This window comes from Hermetia illucens, chromosome 5 (genome assembly GCF_905115235.1).
Source record: "Hermetia illucens chromosome 5, iHerIll2.2.curated.20191125, whole genome shotgun sequence".
NCBI lineage: Eukaryota > Metazoa > Arthropoda > Insecta > Diptera > Stratiomyidae > Hermetia > Hermetia illucens.
Genome location: NC_051853.1, coordinates 78,162,753 through 78,186,843, shown reverse-complemented (window position 1 = coordinate 78,186,843; position 24,091 = coordinate 78,162,753). Strand labels below are relative to the sequence as shown.

Genomic DNA, 24,091 nt, shown 5'->3' with positions numbered 1-24,091 from the left:
TGCGTGCTCTTTAACCTGGCCCTCGAGAAAGTGATCCGTGATGCTGAGGTAAATGCAAGAGGTACGATCCTCTTTAAGTCCACCCAACTACTGGCCTACGCTGACGATATCAACATCATGGAAAGAACCACCCGAGACGTAGAAACTGCCTTCATCCAGATCGAGCAGGCGGCGATTGAGGCGAGATCTTGGGCTGCACATCAATGAAGGTAAGATAAAATATATGGTGGCAACGTCAGCACCGAAGACGAATCAACCAACAACATCAAATCGCACTAGTCAAACATGAAGAAGAATAAGGATAGGAGAATACAACTTTGAAACCGTTGACAATTTCTCCTATATAGGGTCGAAAATCACAACCAATAACAGCTACGATGATGAAATCTACGCACGGTTGCTGTCAGCCAACAGAGCCTATTTCAGCTTACAAAGACTGTTCCGCTCGAAACGTCTTACCATAGGGTCAAAGCTCTTACTGTACAAGACTATGATCTTGCCAGTCCTCATGTATTCCTCGGAAACTTGGGTTCTTAGCAAGAAAAATTGCGAACTCTTGGCCGCGTTCGAGAGAGAAATCCTCCGAAGATTTTTTGGCCCCCTACATGAGGATAGACGATTCCGTAGCCTACATAACGACGGAATCTATGAACGACATCATGACCGTCAGAATGTGGATAAAATCCGGCTCAATAGGTTACGGTGGGTGGGTCACTTAATCCGTATGGATGAGGATGATCCCACCCGGAAAGTCTATAAGGGCAATATCTATGGTAGAAAAAGAAGACGAGGCAATCCCTGCCTAAGATGGAGTGATGGCGTAGGATCTAGGATATCGAATTGGTGGATCTCGGCGCAAAACCGGGATGTCTGGAGTTCCTTATTAAGGCAGGCCTAGACCGGATACCGGTTGCTGCGACTTTGATGATGATGATAAAAAATTACTGTAGCAGGGGCATGTCGGAAACAATTTTTGGAAAGCTACAACAGCTCTGATGACTTGTAAAAATGATGTTGCACCCCGAAGATACTAATTTGGATATACACCACAATAGTAGGGCCAATGATTGATCTATGGGGCGGTAATCTGGCCAGAAAGAACTGAACTCAGCACACAAACCAGAGAGTTACACAAACTCCGAAGACTGGTTTGCGTGTGTATCAATGGGGCAATAAGAACATGCCCAACGGTATCCCTGGAGGAAAGAAGATTGATATTCTTTCTAGGCGGTATCCTGAATTATTGATACCAAGGGATAACATAACAATAAGGTGTCGCTTCGATAAGAGATTTGAAACACGTTGCAGTAACAAGGCAAACTGCGAAAGCGTGGCTCTAACATACAGCAGCTGATTATTCGGTAAATTGATGGATCTCTTATAGCAGAGGGATTGGCTGCGGGGGTCATTGATCCAAGGAAAATGTACTGGGAGCCAATGGGTAAGCACACTAGCATATTCCAGGCGGAAATATACACCGTAGACGGGTGTGCTTCCTTTAATTTCCAAAGGAACTACAGAGGGCAGAACATTGCTATTTTGACTGGAAGCCAAGCGGCGATCAAGGCACTTAGGTCCAACCAGGTAAATTCTAAATTGGTATGGGAATGTCTTGAGAAGCTAGATTGCAGGCCATATTAGGTTGGAAAGCAATGAGCCACCGAACGAACTAGCCAAGAAGGAAGCAGGGACGCCTTTACGCGGGCCTGAATCCTTTTGCGTAATCGGAAGACGGTGTTCACTGTCGGCTAGGAACAATAAAAACACTATTCGCTAGTGTTATTTATTAGTCATGTAAATACCGGCATTTCGGGAACTACTTGTTTCCTTCATCAGTGCTAACAAGTGGTTCCCGAAATATTGGTATTTCCAAGACCAATAAATAACACTTACGAATTGAAAAAGCAAGTTTTTATTATTTAAAATAATTTATTCACTAGAAATAACGCGTAATTACACTCAGATATCACCTAAGGAACCTAGGAATATCTACGGACACTGCTTGCAGGTTCTGTGTGGAGTGTGATGAAACCTCTGTACACATTCTGGGGCAGTGTTTGGCACTTGTGTAAAGTAAGTCGGGGTGCCTGGGAGAATACTTAATACTAGATGAAAAGTTGAAATATTTGAAAGTAGGGAATATACTGAAATTCCAAACGGTTATAGGCTTACTTGAGATACTATAATTAATAGGGACACTATAACCAGTAAAAGGGGCAAAATAGTTCTTTAAGGACGTGGTGGGAATCCGCTTAAGAGAATAATTATAATACTTTAAGTTTGGAGTTTTTTACCCTTTATTTCCCTATTTTGCAACGGATATTGAAAGTTGGATCTGCTTGTGAAAGTAATAAACGCGGCTCCTCATTTGATACAGAGACATTGGGAGAAAATAAATTTTGGGCCCCTTTGGGAGAGCCCCCCTTTAAACTACACATAAATTCATGCTGCTCACTATATGTGTGAAATTTCATAGTTTCCATATGATTTTGAGAAAAGTGGGTGTTGCAGGCAGCAGCCTGATTTTAATAAGGTTTTGTTTTACACAAAACCTCAAAAAGAACCGGAAAGGGGTATTATGGACCCTTCACTACTTGACTCTCATGGACATGTGTCTAGATACAGATATGAACATATTATAAGGATCTGATTCAGATACGGCAACTCATTACCCATTGCTACACTTCAAAGCTCTATTTCCAGTTTACCTTGCGAAATCGTCCATTCTACGCTTGGTGGTATGTTTCCCAGAAAACTTATGTTAGTTCAGAGCAAATCCTCCTGTGCATCGGACGTGGAAGTCGGAGTGTCTCGATCTCCTGGGAATTGTTCTCACTGAATTATTCAGGATCTCACATACTTATCCTTCGAGTCAACTTCCACCCCCACCCCGTCAATGAGGACTTTCGGTGGAGATACAATCTGAGTGAATAAATAAATACATAAATCCTTTGTTTCGGTTGATAGCGAATAGTTGGTTACTTGGTGTGTTCCGGTGATAGTGAAAACTCATTCAAGTGAGTAATATCCTTACACGGATCATTTGCGAAAGTGGTGCGAGTCGTCCTTTTATTTGCGTGCAGTAATCGGAAAAATGTCACTGTCCTTTCCTTTGGGGATTTTTTTCGTCGCTGACCCTCGGACGGAAGGGATTTTTTCAAAGTGAAAAACGGTTGCTTATCCTTTCCCTCCGCTTATGATTTCTTGTGTTTTTCCGTATTTTCTGTGGCATTCACGTTCCGGCGGACAAATCCCTGTCGATCCAGCCATGAGTTAATTATATTTGTTGGTAACGTGTTTTTTCCCCCATTTTTAGAATTTTTCTTTCGGTCAAGTCTGCGGGCGTTTGGGGGATGTTTTCGTCCTTTCGGGTGAACTTAGCAGGTCAGCTCAGTTGGCGGTGCTTGTGAAAAGTGTTTTGAGTGTAACGAAAAGAAATTTTTTGATTAAGCCCATTACAGAGGCAGAATAAATAAAGAATTTTTTGGATATTTTCTCAACGCTCAAAGTCCGTTGCCGTGCGGATTGTGTGAAAAGTGAAAAGTGGAAAATTAAAAGAAGGAAAGTGTATGAAATTGTGGGCTTTGTGCAATGTGTGTTTAGTACCGAATTTATCAAGGCATAAGCTTTTCCTTGGAAGGAAAATTCTTTTGAGAAAAGTGTGACCAGACAAAAGATTGTTTACCTTGGGTACCTTTTCTGAGTATCTATACTTACGGCTCTCGGAGGGTCAGATCAAGGTATGTATCTTATTTAAAAAATTAATGAGTTGGGCTGGAAGTTATCTTTGTGTTAAATACTACAGAGAACACAAATAATTTAATCAGAGTCAAGGAACAGATATGGCAAGGGAAAATCCTGTTCGTCCTAAACGGAGGAGATCAAACATAACTTTTAGAGGTTTTCTGCAATTATTAGGAGCTATAAATCCACATAGGCTATGAATTTGGTGGGCGTCTTGAGAATTTAATATTCTCAGCAGGAGAATTTAATATCGTCAACGACAAGCACTTATTTTCAACGACAAGCATTTTTCGTTCTATGTCAGCTTTCCTTAATGGACCGTTCAAGATGGATTACTTAGCACTGCTTATCAGGAGCCTATAAGGTCGGAAAAATATTGTAAGTCTCAGGAGATATTTATTTTTCCCATTCTTAGTGGTTAGAACTGACTATTATCGAGCTAGGGAGAGAAAATTTGCAATTCTTGGGAACAGTTCATACTTTGTCATTGGCTGATCCAAATCTTCATAATCTTTCCTGCTAACCATTCTTTCCGTAAGTAATTGATGTGGTAATCCATGGTCGTATGTGATAGAATATAATGGAAGAGACAGCAATTCGTGCCCATTATTTTCGATGGGTTCAAGCCATCCACGTGGATTATATTCTGAAAACAGATTTTCTCGAGGCTTTTTCATTTTGGTTGCAGCTTAGTCACGATAAAGTTTGAAGAGGTGGATGCCGATGTCGTTGTTGCGTTGAAGTTATGATTCAGGAATAGTGAATGCACCTTAGATATCTTTTGAAGTTGATCATTACTGCAATCATTTCAAATTTCCGGCTTTTTTAATGTGACCAAAAGCCTTTTTTCAAACACTAGGGCAGAGCATCTGAAAATTGGTGAAAGGGATGGTCTAGGTTCATACACATGTAAGTGCAGACAATCTAGTCAGAATAGACCTTTATCAAGAATCGTATTTCTTTTTGAAACCAACCGTTTTCGGACCCCACGTTGGGCGCCATTTCGAAAAAGCAAAGATTTTCTATATTGAAGCAATCTAGTATGATAGACATTGCAATAAATGTCTATTCTAACTCTTTTTTTCGATTTTTCTTTTGTCCAATTATTAATTTAATTAGGTGAAACTAAAGGCATGGTTTAAGTATCTATCGTTGTTTTATGTTTTGGGGTTTCCTTGTTATTTAAGGTTTTAAAGGAAAAAGAGGGCTACAGGTCAGCCATTTCATAGCAAATAAAGGGAAGTTAGGGTAGGTAGGTATCAGTGCGTGAAGGTAGGTATCAGTGGCCGATTCGAGGAGCCCAATTAGCGCTGCGGTGTGCCGTTTTAATGCCACAAACTCCTAAGGTCGTGACTGTTGTTATGAGAGCTCGGAGGCAGAGTCCACTCGACCTAGATTTTCAGAGCCAGCCCGAAGCTTTTACGAAGGAAAGTAGCTCTCCCACCCCGCAGCTAGAAATCTCTCTGAGGTCCCTACAGAATGGTTTACCCAGTGTCCGTAGCCTGACTTTAGCTAGAGCTAGGCAACCACAGAGGAAGTGTCTGAGGGTTTCCCCCATTCTCCACAGCTTCGGTAATGCGAATTGTAAGGTATGCCGGGCCTGGCGGCATGGTTCCCTATGTGCCAGCGCCTCGTGCAGACCGTCGTAATCTTGTATGCATTTGCAAGCGTCTGGCACAGGAGCTCTCGTGATCGGGTTTTGTTATAAGCGGGCCAAATCCTCCTTGAGTTGGCACAGGTGATGAGCCTTCGCCACCTGAGGTCAGAATGGGTATGTTGTATTTAGGGGTTCGGATTATGCCCCAGCTATCGACAGGCTTCCAGTATCGCCACTACTTTCGCTTGGTATGCACTGGCAGAACCTGGGAGATGATACGAATCGGATGCACTGTGCGTATTCGAGAAAACCCCCGCAACGACTCAACAGATCATCTTTGATTCATTGGTGAAGAATACTCTATCATAGCATTGCAACACGCCGCCGATGTTCCACTTTGCGCTAGTTGGAAAGTCCGCAGCAAAGTTTCTGGCGAAGTTCAGCATGCGTTTGGCACAGTATGTGGAGAATGCCGGAATGTATCGAAGAACTTCATCTAGGATTTAACTATAGCCATAGGACTTCGCTGTCCAGCATCCGGGCTGACGTAGTCTGATTTCACTGCATGCTACAACGTATTTAATTTGGAGGTCTAGGGGCAGGAGTGCATTGATAGCATCTACCGGGCAGGACTGCAGAGCTCCAGTAGCATCTGGAGACGCGGTTTTTTGAATCCAATTAAGTTTTGTTCTAGTGTACTTTTTGCTCAAAGTTTGCCACCATACAATAGCGCCGTATGTTAGGATAGGATGTACCACAGCTGTGTACATACCGAGAATCCCACTCGGCCGGAGATCCCATTTCTTTGCAAGGGTTCTCTTGCAGGCATAGAAGGCTATACAGGCCCTCTTAACCCTGAGTTCTATGTTTAATCTCCAATTTAATTTTGGATCCGGGATTACACCCAGATACTTTTCATTGGAAGAAAGAACAATTTTTTTTCATTCAGCCGTCGTAGGTGGAATTCAGGCACAACATCCCTGGCACCAATATTGCTAAGTTGTCGGCATACACCACCTCCTTCACCCCGCTGCTGTTCAATATTCCCAAAATTTCGTCCATCACCATAACCAGAGCACCGGTAAATCTCGAGAAGCCGCAGCACAACCCTTTCCTGGTGCTTCTGTAGCATGACTGGCATTATGCCATCTGGATCCGGAGATTTATATGCGGAGAAGCTGTTTATAGTCCAGCCGATCTTATCCTTACCGATTACCGATTTGACAGTTTCGGACGGCTGGTGTGGCTGCAAATTATTCAAGCAAGGCTCTGACTGACAGTCTCCCTCGCTTCCGGAAAGTGCGTCTGAATCAGAAGCTCTAGAGTTTTACGAGAAGATTTCGTCTAGGAGCCTCCTGGGCTCGTATGTTCCTTGGAAAGAATCTTACTGAGCCTCCCAGATTCGCTGGTGCTTTCGATGTTCTGACAATAGTCCAACCAAGACGATCTTGGTAGCCGCTAGCCGATACCCTTTCACAATATGCAAATGATAACGGGCAGTATCACACGAAATGGTTGTAGAAAGTACCTGGTTTGGGCGGAAAGCGGTCCACAAACAAACATGGGCCTCTCCAGACGGGACCACTTTCAACTAAACTGACCACGTGCTGAACGAACATCGCCATCTCTCAGCCTTGATAAATGTCAGAAAGGGGGCCAATATCAACTCGGATCACTATCTCGTTGGCATTGTGGAGCTTGAATAATAACACCACCCAGAATCCCCTCAGACAATCAGATGAGAGTTAACACTGAAGCCATCCACAGCACAGCCCTCCGCAACACATATAAGAGAGAAATGGATGCCGTAATAACCGCAGTCAACAGAGATCCTGGGGATGAAGCATCAACTAATGATCTTCACAATCGCCTGAAGAACGTTATCATAACTTGGCCCAAGCGGCAAAAAGAGTCGGAACGGCTGGTTTGACGATGAATGTAAGCTAGCAACGGCAAGGAAGAATGTCGCATACCGAGTAATGTTGCATTCTCAAAGAGCGCGTGCTCGTGTAGAAACTTATCACGAACTTCGGCGAGCGGAGAAGCGACTTTACAGACCGAAAAAGGAAGCCTGGGAGACCCAACATGTCTATGAACTAGAAAAGTACAGGGAGCAACCGCACCAGGCGCGGAAGTTTTACCAACAAGTCAGCAGGATGAAGCCTTATACTCGATTCTCATTCTGTCGAGACAAAAAGGAAAATCTGATTTCCGACAGAATGGGCATATTGGAGCGATGGGTTGAGTAATTTGATGAGCTACTGTACAACCAGAAGATCGGCGAGTTGGAGCTCCCGCCAACTGAAGACAACGGAGAAATACTGCCACCACTAAGCATTGAACAGTCCTTGAAATTCATTGACTTAAAAATCATAAGCCGCCAGGAGCCGATGGAATTACAGCCGAATTGGTTAAATATAGAGGCCACCAATTACACCAAGTGGTTCATCAAATTCTGCTCAAGGTGCGGGACAGCGAATCAATGCCTGACGACTGGCAAAGAGGCATTATCTGTCTAATACATAAACCACGACAAGGGGATGCCATATCATGCATCCTCTTTAACCTGGCCCTCGAGAAAGTGATCCGTGATGCTGAGGTAAATGGGAAGGGCACGATCCTCTTTAAGTCCACCCAACTGCTGGCCTGTGCTAACGATATCAACATCATGGGAAGAACGGCCGGAGACGTAGAAACTCCCTTAATCTAGATCGAGTAGGCGGCGCCAGATCTTGGGCTGAACATAAATGAACAATCAACAACATCAAACCACATTGGTCAAACGGGAAGAATAAAGATAAGAGACTACAACTTTGAGACCGTTGATAATTTCTCCTATCTAGGGTCGAAAATCACAACCGATAACAACTACGATGATGAAATCCGCGCACGGTTGTTGTCAGCCAACAGAGCCTATTTGAGCTTACTAAAACTGTTCCGCTCGAAACGTCTCACCGTAGGGTCAAAGCTCTTACTGTACAATACTATGATCTTGCCAGTCCTCATGTATTCCTCGGAGACTTGGGTTCTTAGTAAGAAGAAATGCCAACTCTTGGCTGCGTTCGAGAGAAGAATCGACGATTCTATAGCCTACATAACAACGAAATCTATGAGCGATATCATGACTGTCTGATTGTGGATGAAATCCGGCTCAATAGGTTACGGTGGGCGGGTCACTTAATCCGTATGGATGAGGATGATCCAGTCCGGAAGGCTATAAGGGAAATATCAATGGTAGAAGAAGAGGACGAAGCAGAACCTGCCTGAGATGGAACGATGGCGTAGATCAGGACACCAGACAGCTTTTAGGGATATTGGATTGGTGGACCTAGGCGCAAAACCGGGGTGGCTGGAGTTCCTTATTAAGACAGGCCTAGACCGGATACCGGCTGTTGCGCTTTTCGCGCTGGATGCTCCTGCCCTGACCACATGAATGCGCTTCAGATCATTTTAGAATAGTGTGCAGAGTTCAGATTCACTTCGAACAGTCTTCATTGGGAGGAATTCGAGCTCCAAAGCTTCTACATGGATGTATCTTGTCACCAATATTATGTCTTCTTGTTATTGGTAACGTTGTTGACGCTGTCTTGTCCGGGAAGGGTTTCAATAAGCTATCACATCTTTTCTAAAATGTTTCGAATTCACCAATTGGCTCTGGATTTTGAAAGAGAGGCAAGTATAGTCGGACCGGAGATAAACACCATCAAAACCAGATTTCTTCGTCTGACTGGTTATCGGACTCTTCCTATCTGCATTAATGGGTTCGGTTCCTTTGAACACTTCAGTCCCTCATATATCAATTAACAAAAACTTTACGTGTCCGTATACCGATATATTGATCCGCACTGGAACCTGAAAAACGAATGAATGTCGGGATATCGCGTGTACCTAATAGAATTAAAAACTTTAATACTTAGTAGCTAAATTAAAATGAAATAATACTAATAAGGCAAACGGTTATAAACCAAAAAATGAAATAAATACCAGAATAGGGCAATTAAAATGAGATATAAAAGATTTATAAAAATAGAGCGATTCATTTCGAGAAAAAGGGAATAATAAACGAATGAGAGAAAGTTGAATGAAATTAGAAAAACTTGAGCAGATATCGGAATGGGATGTATTTAAAGCCTAGATTTTGGAGAGTGTGAAGTTTTCTGTTGGATAGGTTCTAAAAACGAGACCTGTTACACTTTTCGGGACATACAATTTGAGCCCTCCCTCCTCAATATTTCAACCAATATCGGAATGAGCGCAATGCTGACCACATTGTTTCCTACAGTGTCCTGTAGTGGACCGTTACGGTCTTGAATGAAGTGCTCTAACACACTTCAAGGCCCCGATCCAATATGGATTGTTGTGCCAACGATTATTATAGTATCAGAAATAAGATCAGTTTCGAAAAGTACTAATCGATGCCTTTCATATGATACCCCATATCACTATATTGTGTGAAAGAAATATATGCCCCATTTCCCATGTATGGGGAATAGAACCGATTCTAATAAGGTTTTGTTTCACGTATAACCTTGAAAGTAGCTACCCAAGAACTGTACCGGGTCCCAAACAGAATTCACTGCAGGACCCAAAAATTGACCATCCTCTGTCACCTCCAAATTGATTCTACATGAGTCGGTTGACTTCCGGTTCGCCTTCCTCAGCTATCCAATGTCGGCTCAGACAGAACTCAAAATGCCTCGCCAGCTGGGACAACAAAGCTGCCTGGAATTTTGTGATAATTTGTACGGAGACGTTCTGCCTTCAACCGGCCTCATTACGGCAACAAAATCGTTACGGAATCAATTTGCATTCGTAAGCATTTTACTTTAGTCAGAAACAAGCGTTAGAACTTAATAATATCCACACGAACTGGCCTATATTAATGCAACAACAAGAAGGTTAATGATATTTTTAGGAATATTGGAAAATTGCTATCAGAAAATTAATTTTAGTATTTTAATTTTTTTTATGTAGGTGAATGCCGGGATGCAAATTGGGAAATTGAACACACGCGAATGAAATGCTGCATATCCCGCAAAGCTGCGAATACTACAAGCTATTGTTAGTGGCACGATTTAATTCCATATTATTGTCTCATTTGGCTCTTGTGGGTCGCTCCTGATATTTTTCATGTGCAGATTCTTCTCATCGATTGCCTACTTGAATTCTTCCTTAAAGTATTCATTCCTTTTACGCCGAAGTTCGATGGTTTTTCTGCACTAGTCTTGATTGCGTCTTTTGGCTGCTATCGGCTTCCTGGTATCAGTGGAATTTTTTCTTCCAGCGCTCTGACATGATTCGATCTCATTTCTTCGTTCTGGGGCTTTTAATATTGAAGTTGATGTGGTGAGTCTACTACTCTCATTATTTGCTATCCTGCGTTGATAATTTACTATGACGAGATAGTGGTCGCTGTTGTCAAGGATGTTACAAGCAGCTCATTTTTCAATATCGGCGTAATCAATCTGGGTTAATGTCATTGTCTCATCTCAGTGAGGCAATTCCAGTATCCGCTAAAAAGTACGTTCAGTTGTCTGGCCTATAATTTCTCTAATCTCTTCATTTAATGTTTACAAGTTTTGGTTCACTGGTATTGTTATCGAGTCTACAGTACTGCTACTGATTGTCCTTGAGTTACTACCGATATTATATTAGGACTAAATGAATGAGCAATTAAGTCTTGGTCGTTTTACGTGAGTACCCGCCGCGTCAGCCAAATTCAGTCCTCTTCGGATATGGATTGATTTAGAGACTATAATGGTCTGGTTGCCTCTCCTCCACTTCATGTACACAATCAGGGTTAGCATTCATACTGGTGGATGCAAGGTCTAGCTAAAGCCTCTACCGCAACTAAGGAGTACGGTACCCGAGATGTACAACGCAAGGCCAGGCTTGATCGCACAATCACAATCCCCCACAAATAACCGGGCGAAAAGCACATCCCTTCATTCTTGCTGATAGGTTTGGACAACATTCGTATACGGCAAGGCGCTTAGGTCGGACTCACTTAGTGAAAACCAACATGCTTACCATCGTGGAAAGTTCTGTGAGTATACGCTTCCTTCTTTGGTTTCAAAGATGGAGGCTGCAACACTGATGGGTGAGTACGCGATGGGGGTGTTCGTGGACATTGAAAGGGCGCTTGAGGGTGTACCTTTCCAAAAACGTTGTGATGCCGCCAGAGCGCATGATGTTGATGATACTTCAATTACCTAGATCTATGCTATGCTAGAAATGTAAAACGTGCCTATGATCTGAACGTCAGTTCGTGCCTCAGGCAGTTAATCAAAATAAAACCACAATAGTATTATTTGAAAAAAAAATAAAACTGGGTAGACTTTGCCTACCAGAGATGAGGGGTACAACCCTCAACTCTCCGAAAAATTATATCTGGGGATCACTCTATACGAAAAGCTTCTTTGGAACAAACATATAAACGTAAAGTTCAAACGAGCCCTTAAAGCTTATGGCTTGTATTGCAATGAGAGCAACTCATAGACTAATTCGATTATATCTTCTTCTTTTTCTTCAGCCTTTGTCCCGTTCACAGGCGGGGTCGGCTCGTCGTGATCGACTTCGCCATTTGGCTCTATCGAATGCCTGATCTGGGTGCAATCTCGAGGCTTTCAAATCCCCATCCAGCGTATCAAGCCACCGTTGCTTAGGTCTGCCTTTTGGTCGTTTACCATCGACTTCGATGTTCAGACCAATTTTGGTGAGTGAATTCTCGTTTGCACGGATTGCGTGACCATACCATCGAATACGCCTCTCTCGCAATTTTTCCACGATCGGTGCAACCCCATAACGATCGCGGATATCCCCATTTCGGATGTGATCTAAACGTGTGACGCCACTAGTCCAACGTAGCATCTTCGTCTCCACTACCGCAAGACGCCGTTCATTGTCTTTTATGGTCGGCCAACACTCAGAACCATAGAGAGCGACTGAACGGACGACATTGCGGTAAATTTTAAATTTGAGACGTTCGTTGATACGTCGATCACAAAGGACACCAGTTGTGGAACGCCACTTCATCCAGGTTGCGTTAATGCGTGAAGCAATTTCATAACGCAGTTCTCCATTGGCTGATAGCGTTGACCCGAGGTATTTAAATCGCTCAGTTCTGGGCAGATCACTGCCGCTGGCAGTGATTGTGCCTGTTTCATGGGGATCGGTCGTCAAAAATTCAGTTTTGTTTAAATTCAATCTGAGACCGTGTTGCATGAGGCGATCATTCCATTTTTGAACAAGTTGCTCGAGATCGTTTTTGCTATCAGATGCTAGGAAAACATCATCTGCATAAAGCAGTGTGTAGGGCGCTGGACGTTGGATATCCCGTGTGACGGTGTCCATAACAAGGACAAAGAGGAGTGGTGAGAGGGCACTTCCTTGATAAACTCCAACAGAGACACTAAGCGGTTTTGATACACCCGCCATACTTCGAACTTTACTTTTCGGATCGTGGTAGAGCAATTGAACCCAGCGCACGAGTTCTTCTGGCACGAAGTGTTGTCGTAAAGCATACCAGATGAGTTCGTGTGGTACATGGTCAAACGCTTTCTCTAGATCCAGAAAGGCAATGTAAAGAGGGCGATGCTTCCCACGGTGTTTCTCCATGAGTAACCGTGCAGCGTGTATTGCGTCAGTAGTTCCGCAGTTCTTGACAAATCCGGCTTGATTCACGGTTATTTCAACGATTTCGCGAATACGGTTGTCAAGAATGCGTTCAAAAATCTTCATGGTATGGAAAAGTAACCGGATCGGACGGTAATTTGAACATTCTGCTGGACTACCTTTCTTTTTCCATATTGGAACAGTGGTACTTTCTTGCCAGTCAGATGGTGTTCTTCCTTCCTGAATAACCCGGTTAAAGAATTCACTGAGCCACAGTGTTGGGTCCCAGCTCTTCGCTTTCCAGAGTTCAGATGTGACGTCGTCAGGTCCTGTTGCTTTTCCCGATTTCATTTGTTTTATTGCCTCCTCGACATCAGTTGCGCTGACTGGTGGAACTGCTCCAAATGTCGGCAATGATTGTGGAAGTGGAGGATGAGCAAATTCTTCAGTTGAAATCTGCTCCAAGTATTCTCGCCATCTATCCGTTGCGGCTCGACGGTTGGTAAGCAAAGTACCGTTCTTGTCATTAACACAACAGAAGTGTTCGATATCCTGTGTGCGTTCATCACGGCTTTTAGCAAGTCGATACAGATCTCTCTCGCCATCCCGAGTGTCCAGTTTATCATAAAGATTTTTGAAATGGTTCGCTCGGGTGACAGCGACCGCTTTCTTTGCTTTGTAGTAGAGGCGTTTCTTTTCACGGACCTTCATTTCAACATCATCATTCCAAAGCCAAGTATCTCGGTTGATGTACCGCTTACCCGGCTTGGTGACCCCGAGGGTTGTAGAGGCCGCTTTGTGGATCGTGTCTTTCATTTGGTTCCATGATTCTTCCACATTCGTAATGGTTGGCGATCGTATGAGTGAGACCGTTTCTTCTTTCTTCTCACCAAATCGCCACCATTTAATGCGCGGCGGGCCAGTGCGTTCCTCACGCCGTTTTATCGGTGGTTTAATTCGCAGGACGGCAATCAACGGCCGATGTTGAGGTGCGATGGTCTCATAGGGAACGACTTTGCAATCAGTGACAGTGGTGAAATGTTGGCGTCTTGTGAGAATATAGTCGATTTGCGTTTTATTGTTCCCACTATAAAATGTGGGAAGATGAGACAATCGTTTGATGAACCATGTATTCATAAGTGCAAGGTCATGGGTGTCCGCAAAATCAATTATATGCTCGCCACCTTCATTGCGCGCTCCGAACCCCTTTCCCCCATGGCACCGGTTACCGTCTGCCTTTTCACCCACATGACCATTAAGGTCGCCGGCAATGATTATGTAATCGTCAGCAGGCACGTGATAAGTCTTTTCATCGAGAAGTTGCCAGAAGGCATCTTTCTCGGCATCAGGTCGACCTGTCTGTGGTGCATACGCGGTGAAGAAGTGAATAGTGCAATCAGCTGATATAATGGTGAGCTTCATCAGCCGATCATCAAATCGTTCGACTTCTTTAACGGCATCACGGAAACCCTCTGAGATGGCAATGCCAACACCATATTGAGTGTGTGGGTTACTAAAATAGAGAAGTTTGTAGCCATTTTTACCGCGTTCGCGTTCAATGTCGCAGCTTTTAGCACCAAACCATCGGGTTTCTTGCAGAGCGCAGATGTCAATGCACCTTTTCCGAAGGGCTCTTGCGAGTTCCTCCGTCTTTCCAGTTAGGGTACCAACATTTAGCGTGCAGACACGTATTTGTTTTGTTCGTTGTGTGCGGACTAATTTGCTTACGTCCTGACGCCGTCCATGCGTCAAGAACCCTTGCCCATTTCTCGACAGGACCGGGGCCCGTCCTGCCGCGTCGACTGAGGAGGACGCCCTAGCATTTCTCCGAGGCTTGTGACTCAATCCGATCATCATGTTTGTAACGACATTCTATGCATTTTCTTGGTCGACCTGTCGCGTGGCCTGTCACCAAGAGAGATCAGGTAGGATTTAGCATAGTAGAATAACTTCAACTATACTCTATTTATCTCTTTCCCTGATCTCAGCATTTTATTTTTGTTTTACTGAGGGTAGTACAGAGTACGTTGCCTCAAACCCTCCTCCTTTACCTGGGCTTGGGACCAGCATACTATGTTAACAGCATGGCGGAGTTACTAATTCGATTATATCTATAGGGAAATAACGGACGCTGGGGGCACAAAACGTTGGAAGAGTTATTGGGGGTACTGAATTCAGTTCTTACAATGCCTTCTGATTCTCTGGTCTCTATATATCTGTTTGGTAGAAGATACGAAGTTACTCTGAGACGTAGAAAGAACTGGGAAGGCCGAGAGGAATGCGACGCGGGATATAAGAAAGACTTCTGCACCGATGCCTAAAAAACCGAAGAGGGTTCTGGAGCCGGAGTCTATATCTCGTATAAAAACCAGAAGTGTGATGTTTCCTTTGGGACAATATCCAACGGTTTTTTAAACTGAAGTATATGCGATCCTAAGGGCGGCAAACTGGGTTATGGATGAGCTTCTGCAGTGATAACCAGGCTGCATTGAGGGCGCTGAGTACTCATTTGATCACCTCGAAAATCGTTCAGGAATGTAGAAATCGTTTGAATTCGTATCTCTAGATTCAATACGGTGGAACTACTCTGAGTACCTGGTCACTGTGGTGTACAAGGAAATGAAATCTCTGATGCTTTAGGAAAAGAGGGTTCAATCTCTCCCATGTCAAGACAGTAGCATTGGCTAAGACTGTCTTCAAGAACTGGGACCAAGGTTCCCACAATGACAGGTGGCAGAGCCTAAATGCTGCTAGAGACACCAAACTTTTCCTGTCAGAACCAAACATAAATACCGCAAAGTTTATCCTGTCGAAAAGCTGGAGGACTTACAGGTGTATTGTAGGCATTCCGAGAGACCATAACTCACTAACTGGACATATGTTCAGAATAGGAATTATTCAAGATGATACTTGTCCTTCCTGTAATGAGGAAGTTCCGCTCAGGGAACATTTTCTATATGAATGCCACACCTCTCCACGCATCAGACATCAGATCTTTGGTGCCCATGTGCTCAACTGCAAAGGGGTAGCATCAAATTCACTAATGGAAATCCTGCGATACATTCGGTATATTCCGTTAGACCATGGTGGCCCATTATATCGATTCCTCCGAGTACAATGGGCCACCATGGTCTGAGTACTCAGAGGCTATAGCTTCTCTCCCATCACAAACAGACACACACATCCCCCAGGAATTCTTCTTGGAGATATGAATCGAAGGACTAGCGCAATTCCCATGTTGTCAGATAACCTCTTGCGAGGCTTCGTAGCATGTATGAAATAAGCGATAATTTACTACTTGATTGATTTTGCCCCACAAACTTTCTCCTTTCCTCCCAACTCATTTGGGAAATTAGTGACATTTTCACGAATCATTCACATCACTTTCATCATAACTGTCTGGAAACAATACAGAAAAGCAAACAAAATTATCGAAATGTTCTCGGAAAATATTTTCTTATACAAACGCACAGACTGATTCAATTTCTGCTATTTATGTAGGGTATGCAACAGGGTTGGTTCCCAAGGGATTTTCCGGAAAATGTGGAACTGAAATGAATAGCTGGTTTCATTTTGATTCCACATTTTTCGTTGAATCCTCTGGGAGACTACATGGGGTGATATATGACTGTATCGTTCAGAAAGAGGCTAGGTTTGGACTTTTGTGCATACATATCAGGAGTGCAAGTGTAGTATGTAACATATATACGTATCTACAGATATACTTGGCTGCAGATTTTGAGTATATGGCTAACCTGTTGATGTATACACACACATGCACTTAGGTACAGTCAACCAATTAAAAAGTTGGACAGTGACTGAAAAACATTTTGAAGTCAAATATTTATATTTGAAGTGAGTTATTAAAGAAAAAACAATAACTTTTCATTTGTATTTTTTGCTATTAATTCGTAATTGTTGCTGTAATTTTAGGTTGTTTTTGTTAATTCATTGCAAGTACTGTGCATTAAAGGGCCGAAAATGAACAGTGAGCAGCTGTCCTATGACTGAAATGAGCTGATAATTAATTAATTAATTAATTTTTTTCAGATTCTTCGGTTGGGCAGTTTCTGAGAATGGCTCCGTTAAATGAATGATCATTTTCGACCCCCCAAGGCGGGGAGCCTTTCCAACAAACGTCAAAACTAATATCAGCTTCTGAAAGTAGCAACCGACACCTTTCATTTGGTACTCCACATGACTATATTTGGTGAAAAAAAATGTACACCCCCCTTTTGCATGTATGGGGACCTCCCCTAAAAATCCGACATAAAAGGATGTAACTTACTGTTTGCGTGAGCGTTCACAGTTCCCACCTTTGGTGCCAATCGCTGCCACAGTCTCCGAGAAAAATGCGTATGACGGACAGACCGACAGACAGACAGTAAAGCGATTTTAATAAGGTTTTGATTTATATAAAACCTTAAAAAGCCAAAGTTTACTCTTCATTAGGTAATAAAAACTAAAGAAAGTGGCTTCATTTCTCACGAAAGAAGCGGTGGTGGATCTGCAAAAATCTAAGGGAAGCTAACTCCAAAACAACTGCAGTACCTGCAATGAATTTTGGCATAAAAGTAGAGTAAGAATTCATCTTTAAGCTGTTTACATTTCTGTTCACAGAGAGGGATTCTTTTATGAAGACATTTGAGTGTGAATTTTTCCCATTTGTACGTAACACGTATTATACGCATATATTATGTGAGAATATTCACTTTCGGGTGATATTGACATTCAAAATCTTCAATTTCCAAAGAAGTGGCAACTTTGACCTATTATAACTTTGTTAGTAATAGTGCAATTTCCACCAAACTTGGTGGGATCAAGCTTTATATTATAGCCTATATTGCTGCTGAGGGGTCCAAGACTAAATTGGGCGCAGAATTTTTGGTATAAGAAGTCAACCAGTTTTTACAGTCGGTTGACACATAGCTTAAATAAGGGCATTAGTCGGCCGGAGGAATTTCCATCCTTCCTCACAGCGGGAATTATCTACCTTGTCCTTAAAAAGGATACGGTGCAGTATCCCGCGGATAAAAGGCGGATTACTTGCTCACTAACCCTCTACCAATTTATATCGTCCATTTTTAGTGAAAGGGTCAATGCGCACCTCGAGACCAACATGTTGCCGAGTTGGGTAAAGGGGTTGCAAAGAGCAACTCATTCATTAGTTGCTATATCGATTATACCGCATTGGTGCGCATTCATCCCAAACTAATAAAGTTTTTGGCGTCAGTCATGAAAAGGTGGCATACCATCTTATTAGTGCGTTCCTCTGAGGGTGCTTATACTACAGCCGATCTACATTCGGAGGGGCATCTTCCAGGAGGATTCATTGAGTCTCCTTCCGTTTTGCATGGGACTAAACCCCTTTTCATGGCGACTGAATGATGCTAGAGGGCATGGTTTCGCTAAGTGCGAGCTGACACATTTGATGTATTCAGATGACATCAAGCTGTATGCTGATACTGACGACCATTTCAGAAGTCTGTTGCAAATACTAGACACGCTCAGCCATGATATTCGAATGGAACATGGATCAGACAAGTGCGGAATCCAAGCCATCCGCAAAGCTCATCATGAGCCGCATGCCAGACGTTGCATTGGTGACCTCTACATCGAAGCTATGACCGAGACAGGCTTCTACAAATAGCTACGAATTCTGTAAAGAACCACGCTCGAGTTGATGATCTGAAGAATGTTCTGCTGTCCGAATTCTGTCGACGTGTGAAACTAGTGCTGAAATCGCATCTCTCGTGCTATATGTATCCACTATTCCTTCACTGGTTTATGTATACGGAATATCGTGTGGATGAAGTCTGGCCTGGAGAACGGCGGATACGGACTACCATAACCAAACTCCGAATGCATCATCGACAATCTCCCGTGGAGCGGATGAACCTGCCTCGTGACATCGGAGGTAGGGGCGTGGTTGACGTTGCGTCTACGTGCTTATTTTTACAGCAAAAAAAACAGGCGGGCTCTTTGCATGCGGCTGTTTGAAAGGCAGTTTGTGGGCTGATTCCACTTAACTTGAAGGATCGACCTTCCGATCCTATGAGTGGGGTGAAGTCGAACCAAGAACGGATCGGTGAATGGAAGTCGAAGGCAGTGCACGGTGAACAAGTGAATTGTCTTTGGCAGCCATTTGTCGATTTGCATTTATCAAACAGATGGCTGTATGCTGGTGAGTTTTTTGCTGAGATTCACATGTGCCGACGTGGTCGCCACTTGAGCTTATAAAAACCTCATCATGAAAGAGCGGGTGGAGAACGACTAGTGCAGAATGTGTGGCTCGGCGTTGGATACGTTGGAACATCTCATTTTTGGTTGCACTGTAATGGCACCGGTGCAATGTACAAACAGGCATAATGTTATATGTAAGGTGTTTGATCGAGACCTAACGTACAAGCATGGGCTGCTCAGGGGAACATGTACGGTTTACCGATGTGAGCCGCAAGCAGTATTTGATTGTTTTGCTTACAGCATGTATTATGACCGGCAAGTTCTAACATTCCGCACAACAGGTCTGACGTGCTGTTAGTTGATAAGACGCTCCGCGTATATTATTGATGTTGCTTGATGTCCACTATAATAGCCACGTTGAAAGGAAATACGTGGAGAAGAAGGTGAACTATGAGCCACTGGCTCGGGAAATCACAGAAATTTGGCGTTTCGAGCGGGTGGTTGTAGATTCCATAATATTGTCAACTACAGGTATTGTACCTAAATCCCTCCCGGTTTCCCTTGACGTCCCGCGACTCCCACACACTCTGGTTCAAACCGTGCAAAGCACACCATTCTGCATACTTGTTCGATATTGTGGGGAGTTCTTGACGGATTCGTCCATCAACCTACCATCGGCTACCACCACTAGCTTCCCTTTTTTAAGGTTTTGTTTGCAAAACACAACCTTGTCTTTTAAGTGGATAGGATCGTCCGAGCCGAGTGTTTGGCACTTAGTGCTATTGTTAGGTAAAATCCGCCATCTGTCGAGATTGTGACAACTCGAAAGCTAATAACGAAAGAAAGTGCACATTGAAATTTATTTGTTTTTCTCCAATAGTTTGTTAAAAAAATATAATCTGGGTTTCGAAATATTTGCCTTAAAAGTGTATTGCAGCATCTGTCCAACTTTCTGTTTGTCTGACAGTACGTTTTCATGGCCACTGCATGATGATAAATGCCTTTCCACTTTCGGGAAATTCCCGAAACAGAGAATGGAAAAATTCATAGTGAGACAATTTATTGTAAATTTTCTCTGTCATGGTTCAATTTATGACTTCAATTTAGAGTATTGTTTCTGCTGCAATTCATTACAAGCTGAAGTGGAAATTGCCCTTTTACCATTTATTCAAAGAGGATGGAGATATGGATGAAATGATTTTAAATTTGCAAAACAATTAACTAGAGGACGAGCAGAAAGACATTCACTTTTAAAGGTATCGGCAAATGCATGCATGCAATAATGATAATAATAACCGTTGGCATAACAATTCATATTGGATCAGGACCTTCAAATGTGTTAGAGCAGTTCATTCAAGACTGTAACGACAGACTACAGGGTTACAGTACCCTTTAGGAGGCAATGTGGTCAGCATTGCCTTCGCCCGAGATTATTACCTTGATTTGACTCAGGCATCCGGCATCCCGTCACAATAATCCTTCTGCCACCAATGAGATTTAAACCGTATTGTTGTGTATAATTCTTAAAATTCATAGGCGGTGAAGGGTTTCGCTCAGACACTACTTCACTTCTGCCCTGGGAGCAGCGTGACCGAACCGGTTTGCAGATGTTAATCGAAGTGGTTCGTCTGATGAGTTTGTTGTCTCTGTTTGACACATAGCGTTCAAAGATACAACAGCTGGATCTTGAGCGACGTGGCGTCTTCAATCGACAAGTCTGCTTCGGGCTCAGCCTGTGCTACGTTGATAGATTTTACATCGAGTTTGGTTGGCCTAACAATCTTCATCTGGAATATGAACAATGTTGGTGCTGAACTGATCTATATAATGAAGCTGCAGCATCTGACGTGGAGAGGCTTTGTAGGATGCTGTTGAAATGACGAAGGGCACAAGCGTAAAGGTCAGTACGTATCATGAAGTGTTTACCTTCATCAATGTAGGCAAAGTGCTTGAGCCTCATGAAAATTGCCAACAGCTCACGATCGTGTGGGTTGTACTTCTGCTCTGTCGGTGACAGATTTCTGAAAAAAACTAACTGAATGGTACTTTCCACCTACTAACAACCAACCGCCGGTAGTTGTTGAAGATGCGTTGGCCGAGAGAATGATTTTTGCGTCCAAATGAAGAAAACTCGACATGTGGCGTTGGCGACAACCTTCTCTCGTCTCGAAAGCTTCTATGAGCTGCGAAGTCCAATCAATTAGTCTCTAATTTCACTTCTTTGCATTTGCTTGTGCTTGAACTGTGTGTTGAATGTGCGGTCTGAAATAATTGACAGCTCCCAGGTAGCGCTGCGGTGGGGCAAGATGGCTTCGATTTTCTCTTCCAATGGCTCGAAACCATGTGTACTAACTGTAAAACCCAAGAAATCGATCTTATCTTTAGCAAACACACATTTAGTCCAGTTGAGGCGGAGTCTATTTTCCAATAGAATGTTGAAGACAATGCGTAGGTACTCTAGATGTTCCTGCATGCCGGACCACGAGATGAGAAGATCATTCAAATAGATGGTGATGAAATCTAAGTTCCCAAAAATGCAGTACATATTTCTCTGGAACGTTTGGGTCACATTTGTAAGACCTAGGGGCATCCTGATGAACTCAAAGATTCCGATTGCCATGGTCACTGTCGTCATTGGGATATCTTATTCTGCAACCAGGATTTGAAAGTATGATCTTTCCAAATTTTTCGTACAGAAGTCTATTTGTCCATGCAGTTGAAAAAGTTGGTTATATATTTGAGGAATCAGATACGAGTATCTATCCGGCATGCGCTACGCGTTGCGATTCCGGTAATCGTCTGTAAGACGGAAGTTTCCGGGCTAGCTAGCTAGCTATTTACAGTGGGCTTACATACGGACTGCTTAATGGTCCGATCGGCGCGAAACTCTTTTAACATTTTGAACTTAGCTTTAGCAGTCTTAAGTTTAATGCCAAGCATTTGACGGGGTTGAAAAAGATAAGCTGCCGGTGGTCACTATGTGGTGCTTGGCTGTAGCGGTTGGCCCGATGGTGAGACCTTCAATGGCAACAAAACGCTTATTAATTATTATTACTCTGCGACGGCTTCAGCTTCCTTCTGTATGCTATCCGTTATCCGTACCTCTTTGGATTTGCGACAATGATGAAATTGAGTGGACGAAAGCTATCTTCACACCTGCAACAATAGAAGAGAGTCTCATCGATGAGGTGTCGCCTTTCCAAGTTGCCTGAAATCGGTACTTCAATATCTGTTGGGAGAAACGACCATAGAAATGAGCGGCGAAGGTCTGGGACCAGCTGCGCTATCTTCCGTTCGAATGTATGGATAAGTGACCCGTTTGTGGCTGCAAGTTTTGGATTGAAATGGACTTTTTTGTTGGGATATGCATTATGTGGTAGGACAGATACGATGGAACCGCTGTCGACCAGGACGTGAACTCGGTTTTCTCTCCAAGGCTTGTTGAGTGATGTTTGGGCGATGGTAGGGTTGCTGCTTGGTGACTAGCCAGGTAACCGCGTTATTAGTTCAAGTTTTGCTGTGGCAGTTGCTTGCTGATAAGTTTTGAAAGCAGCTCAGAATTGATAAGGGTTGCTTATCAACAGAGTAGCAAATAGATGATGGGAAGATTTAAGCGATTTAATGACCCGTTGAATGGTATTTGTTGAAATTTAGTATCAGCTTTCCACTGGGTGCTGAGCTTCCAGTTTCCGACTTGTTTGATAAAAGCAACATTGGTCGAAAATTATGCATAAAATGAGAGGGATATTTTGGGTCAATTAAAAAGGAGAAACTCAATTTACAAAGCAGTGAAGATAGGAACGACGAGCGACTCAGAACAGTCTACACTTGTAAAGGGCATAGGGGGTGCAACGAGCGAGGAGACGTAAGGGGATTGTTTTGGAAAAATGGCAGTATCACCGATAGGATTGACTGATTGATTATTGCGGTGCCGCCTCCGTAGTGAACCAAGTTGAATCAGAGCGATATATGGGAGAAGAAAGAATGTAACAGGAAAGGGGATCAGGAACGATGTTGTAAAAGTTCTAAGCTTTTGATCGCGCTTTAACCTAGCTAATATGCGATTCCAATTGATTGATGCTAAAACTTGAGAGCGTCTAAATTGTTTAATTGCAAAAATGAGAGGGGTTCGAAAATTCCTAAGACAAGGACAAGCACAAGGTATCGGAAAATAATTAACGGAACGGAGTCGCGTGGAAAGACACATAAGACAACAAATCGGAAGGGGGGCCATGGTTGGATATCTATAATAATAGCAATAAGGACTAGATCGACGATGGACATGCGTTGTGCAGCTTGGTCTCTACCACGGCACAAAATTTAGTACTCTTCGGGGAGTTCGTACTTCACCATTTTATCATTTAGGCAGGTTTTCTATCTTTAAGCCAGAAAAGGATGTGGTTGAGCCAGCGCGGACAAATGGTCTTACTTTTTACATTGGGTGAAACATAGGATAGTGAGGGCTCAAAACGTGTGCTCCGAAAAGTGGAACAGGTCTCGTCTTCAAAACCTATTTAACCAAAAAATCTGAAAAGAATCACTTTTCATAAAGTAATCACCATTCATTGAGTGCGGGTGCTATAGCTTTGATTATTTTTGGTATTCGCTACCAATTTTTTAAACTTCAGTTTTGTATCAAAATTTTGGAAGTTCAGTTTTCTAGACCGCTGTGGTCGCAAAACTACTACTACTGAAAAATGAATATTTCATTGATGGGTACTGGTCTTTTAAAGGTTTTGTGTTAAACAAAACGAGCAATGAGTTCTACGTGGAATCTGATTTCTGACTTGTTTAGCTTAGCTTGGGAAGAACTTAGTGGAAACACCTGACTAATGACATATATCATAAACAGAACCTATAGATTTACTTACCTTAAACATACAAAGCAAATTATATCCCTCTCTTTGAATCAAACTAAATCCTCACCAATTTTTTAACCAGGTTTACTAGTTT

General features: G+C 43.0%; 1 protein-coding gene across 4 annotated transcripts in view; it reads left to right on the top strand.

The window, feature by feature from the left end:
- Nucleotides 1–2,784: 2,784 nt before the first annotated feature.
- The window catches only part of LOC119657361 (otoferlin-like), a 375,508-nt gene continuing 354,201 nt past the window's right edge, over nt 2,785–24,091 (top strand). For 3 of the 4 annotated variants that reach the window (XM_038064236.1, XM_038064234.1, XM_038064237.1), the window contains exon 1: nt 2,785–3,740. The gene's annotated coding sequence lies outside the window, so the exon portion shown is untranslated. The remainder of the gene's footprint in view (nt 3,741–24,091) is intronic. The other variant, XM_038064235.1, reaches the window with a different exon arrangement.